We start from the raw sequence: 5,370 nt of genomic DNA, 5'->3' as shown, positions 1-5,370 counted from the left end.
GTTAGCAGTCAAATGCCTTAGGCACTATGCTACCAGAGCTCCCAGATATATATATACACATTCACATATGTATCTATGTATGTTTATATGTGCATACATACATATATGTGCAGCATATGTGTATTTATATGGGTGTATTTATGTATTTCCATTCCTTAAATATTTTTTTGTGTTATTTATTTATTTTTTCTTAAACTCTTTCACCCATATCAAACTTATCTCTTAGTTATTCATCTGTCTTCCCTCTGCTTCCCTCCTCTCCCATTCCTGGTAACCAACAAAGAAAATTTCTTTCCCTGTGTAAATTTTCCCTTGACTTTTTACAATAATGGACTCATACAATATTTGTCCTTTTCTCATTGGCTTATTTCACTCAGCATAATGTTCTCCAATCTCATCTACATTATGCAGTATTTCACAGATTCTACATTATTCTCAATGTTGCATAGTATTGCATTGTGAGTATGCACCATAGTTTGGTTATCCATTCTTCTGTTCATGGGCACTTGTTTCCATCTCTTTGCTATTGTAGATAGAGCTGCGATGAAAATGGCTGTACATCTGTCTATTCATGTCTCAGGTCTCACCTCCTTAGACATATTTCTAGTAATGAGATTGCTGGATCAAATGATATATCTATTTGTAACTTTTTAAGGAATAACCATACCATTTTCCACAGTGGTTGTACCACATTAAGGATTAGAAACAGTGGTTGTACCACATTGGGATTAGAAACATGCTAATCCCATTAGCAGTGTATGAGACTTCTAATCTCTCCTCACCCTTGCCAGCTTTTGTTATTTTCTGCCTTGTTGAACTTTGCTATTATTACTGGGGTGAGATGATATCTCATTGTCGTTTAGATTTGCATCTCTCTAGTGGCTAATGATTACTTGCATTTCTTCATGTGTTTGTGGGCTGCCTGAATATCTTCTTAGGTGAAGTCTCTGTTCATAACCTTTCCCCATATTTCAATTGGATTGTTTGTAATTTTGATGCTGAGGTGTTGAATTTTTCTATAAATTTTAGAGATAAGTCCCTTGTTGGATATGTCGTTGCCAAATACTTTTTTTCCAATCTGTAGGCTGTGTTTTCACTGTTTTAGAGAAGTCTTTTGATGTTGTTATGTTGTTGTTATGTGCCGTCGAGTCAGCCCTGACTCATAGCAACCCCTCCTTGGGTTTCCAAGGCAGTATCACTACGGAAGTAGATTGCCCCATCTTCCTTCCGAGGAGTGACTGGTGGGTTTGAATCACCAGCCTTCTGGTTAACAGTCAAGTGCCTTAGGCACTATGCTACCAGAGCTCCTAAGTCTTTTGATACACATACAAATTTAATTTTTAGAATGTTGTAGTCATCTAGTTTCTCTTCTGCTGTTTGTGCATTTGGGGTTATGCTTGATAGCCTATGTTGCTTTGTTGTTATTTGCTGTCAAGTAGGACCCAACTCATAGTGACCCCTCCTGGGGTTTCCAAGGCAGTATCACTACCGAAGTAGATTGCCCAATCTTCCTTCTGAAGAGTGGCTGGTGGATTTGAACCACCAGCCTTCTGGTTAGCAGTCAAGTGCCTTAGGCACTATGCCACCAGAGCTCCTTTGATAGCCTATATATACCAAAAATTAGGTCCCCTAAATTTGCCCGTAGTTTATCTTTGATGAATGTTATAGTTTTGGGTTTTAAGTATAGGTCTTTGATCCATTTCAGGTTCATTTTTTTTTGTGTATTGTGTGAAGTATGGCTCTTGTTTCATTTTTCTGCAAATGGATATCCAGTTTTGCCTGCACTATTTGTTGAAGACACTACCTCTTCCCCACTGAATGGGTTTTGACCCTTTGTCAAAGATCAGGTGTCCATAGGTGGATGGAGCTATTTCTGGACTCTCAATTCTGTTTCACTGGGCTATGGGTCTATCATTGTCACAGTACTGGACTGTTTTGACTACCACAGCTTTAGAGTAGGTTTTGAGATCCAGGAGTGTGAGACCTCCTACTTTGTTTGTCTTCTTCAGTAGTGCTTTGCTATCTGTGCTCTCTTTCCTTTCCATATAAAATTAATGATTGATTTTTCCATGTCCTAAAAGAATATCGATAGAATTTGGACTGGGATTTTGTTGAATGTATAGATTGCTTTGGGTAGTATTTAACTTTTCACAATGTTCAATCTTCCTATCCCTGAGCATGGAATATTCTTACATTTATGTACATCTCTTATAGTTTCTGGTGGCATAGTGGGTAAGGCATGTGGCTGTTAACCAGAAAATTGTATATCCAAACCACCTGCTGCTGCATGGGAGTAAGATGAAGTAATCTACTTCCATAAATATTTACAGTCTTAGAACCCCAAAGGGGCTCATTAAGAGTTGCAGTCGACTTGAGATCAGGTTTGGTTTGGTCTTCTCTTATAGTTTCTTGTAGTGGTGTTTTATAGTTTTCTTAGTATAGGTCTTTTGTGTAATGGGTAAGATTTATTCCTAAAAATTTTATCTTCTTGGTAGCTATTACAAATGGTATTGTTTTCCTTATTTCCTTTTCAGAGATCTCTTTGTTGATGTAGAGGAATCTAATTGATTTTTGCATGTTGATCTTTTATCCTGCCACTTTATCGAAACTTTTGATTAGTTGCAGTAGTTTTCTTGCTGAGTATCTCAGGTTTTCCATGTATAGGATCATACTATCTGCAAATAGAAATAAGTTTACTTCTTCTTTGCCAGTTTGGATGCTTTTTTATTTCTTCCTTGCCTTATTGCTTTGGCTAGGACTTCTAATACAATGTTGAATAGAAGTGGTGTTAGAGAGCACCCTTGCAAGATTCCCATTCACAAGGGAAATGCTTTGAGTCTCTCTCTGTTGAGAATAATGTTGGCTGTTGGTTTTGCATATATGCCCTTTATTATGTTGAGGAATTTCCTTTCTATTCCTATTTTGCTGAGAGTTTTTATCAGGAATGGGTGCTGGATTCTATCAAATGCTTTTTCTGCATAGTGTGATATGATCATGTGGTTCTTTTCCTATTTTTTATTCATGTGGTGGATTATGTTTATTGTTTTTCTAATACTGAACCATCCTTGAATAAAAGAAACAAAAAACAAACTCACTGCTATCAAGTCAGATTTGACTCACAGCAACCCCTCCTTGGGTTGCTGAGGCAGTATCACTACAGAAGTAGATTGCCCAGTCTTCTTTCTGAGGAGTGGCTGGTGGATTTGAACCACCAGCCATCTGGTTAGCAGTCAAATGCCTTAGGCACTATGTCAACAGATAAATCCCACTTGGTCATGGTATATTATTGATTGATTGATTGATTGATATAGTGTTGGATTCTGTTGGCGAGGATTTCATTGAAGATTTTTGCATCTATATTCATAATGGATATTGGTCTGTAGTTTTCCTTTTTAGTGATATCTGTGCATGGTTTTGGTATCAGAGATATGTTTGCTTTATAGAATGAATTTTGGAGTATGCCATCCTTTTCTATGCTCTGGAACAGCTTGAGTAGGATAGGTGTCACCTCTTTTCTGAAGGTTTGATAGAATTCTCTAGCAAAGCCACCTGGGCCAGAACTTTTTTAGTGTGGAGTTTTTTTTTTTTATGACCTGCTCAATTTCTTCCTTTGTTATGGGTCTGTTGAGATTTTCTACCTTAGTTTGTGCTAGTTTATGTAGGTCTTCTCTTTCTAGGAATTTGTGCATTTCTTCTAGTTTTTCAGATTTACTGGAATACATGTCTTCATAGTATTCTGTTATTATCTTTTTATTTCTGTCAGGTTTTTTGTGATGTTGCCCGTTTCATTTGTTATTCATGTTATTAGTATCATCTCTCTCTTTTCCTCAGTTAAATTTGCCTGTGCTTTGTCAATTTTTAAAATCTTTTTGAAGAACCAGCTTTTAGTCTCGTTGATTTTGTCTATTGTTTTTCTGTTTTCCTTTTCATTGAGTTCTGCTCTGATCTTTATTATTTCCATTCCTTAAAATATTATACGTTTTTTCTCTTCAAGATAAGATTGTTACTATTTGTATTATGGTTAACAAATAAATGCCCATGTTTATACTATTGAGTTATATGATATAGGAAAATAAGAACACAGGCTTTCCAACCAATCAATCATTGCTGAATATGACAATCCTTAGAAAATAAATCAAACAAAAACTAAGTGTATATAAAATTAATAATAATAATAATAATAATTTTACATAAACTTGACCTCTTAATTTGATATCCCTTTTCCCATAACTATTCCCAGGTCTTCCATCTGTTCCAGTATACTAGAATGTTGTTTGGCATGTAACAGACTCCTGACATAATTCTGAATTAATAAATGAATAATTGCCCTTTCTCCACCTCTTTTCCTTTTCAACTAAAGAGTCAAGTATGTAATTACAAATAAAACCAATAATCAAACAAATAAAAATCCTCATAAAATAATGAAGCTATCTCTACTCATAAAAAAAAAAAAAATTGTCCTGGAGTCACTTCTGATCATGGTGACCCCACAGATGGTAGAGTAGAGTAGGCTGATTTCTCAGATAATCAGAACTTCCTCTGAGGCACCCCTAGGTGCACTTGAACCTCCAAACTTTCTGTTAGCTGATGAACATGTTCACCATTTGCAGTACCCAGGGACTCCCTTGACTTACTTATTGGGCTAAAATTTTCCACTAATTTGTGCTTCACTTCCGTAGTAAAATAAGCTATTCCAAACTCCATTAGCATTTACAATGATGTTAGCAAAGAATGATTTTTATTCTTTCAGGTTTCCTTTCCCCCCACCGCTAGCAATAATTTCTACTTGTTTTATTTAAAAATGTATACTTTGAAGGGCTTTGTGACAAAAATTTACAAATCATTTTTTAGTCAATTTAGCTGGTAATAACACAAAATTGTAATAGTTATGTTTGTAATGTGAACAATTTTCCCCTGCTAACCTACACTTAATGTACAGACACAGATAATCATGGTCTAACAAGGTAGCCTTAGTATAATAACCAAAAAAAACCTGTTGCCATTGAGAAGATTTTGACTGATAGCAACCCTACAGACACTTAGTTTTTGTTTGATTTATTTTCTAAGGATTGTCATATTCAGAATAATGTTTGTAGCTAATCTATTGTTATCTAAATATTAACTATTAACTCTCAGTTTATAGACATATATCCCCATATTCTCAGATAATTTGCTTAGATTTTGGAAATATGATTTCCATTAAAGCTAGGACTTTGTTGTTTGCTATGTGCTGTCGAGTTGGACTCCACTCATAGTGACTCCTCCTCAGGCTTCTGAGGCAGTACCACTACAGAAGTAGATTCCTTCCATTGGAGGAGTGGCTGATGAGTTTGAACCACCAGCCTTCTGGTTAGCAGTCAAGTGCCTTAG

The sequence above is a fragment of the Orycteropus afer genome, unplaced genomic scaffold, assembly GCF_000298275.1.
Source record: "Orycteropus afer afer isolate SDZICR_OR568_19922 unplaced genomic scaffold, OryAfe1.0 scaffold00129, whole genome shotgun sequence".
Taxonomy (NCBI): Eukaryota; Metazoa; Chordata; class Mammalia; order Tubulidentata; family Orycteropodidae; genus Orycteropus; species Orycteropus afer.
Note: the sequence above shows the minus strand (reverse complement) of the source record.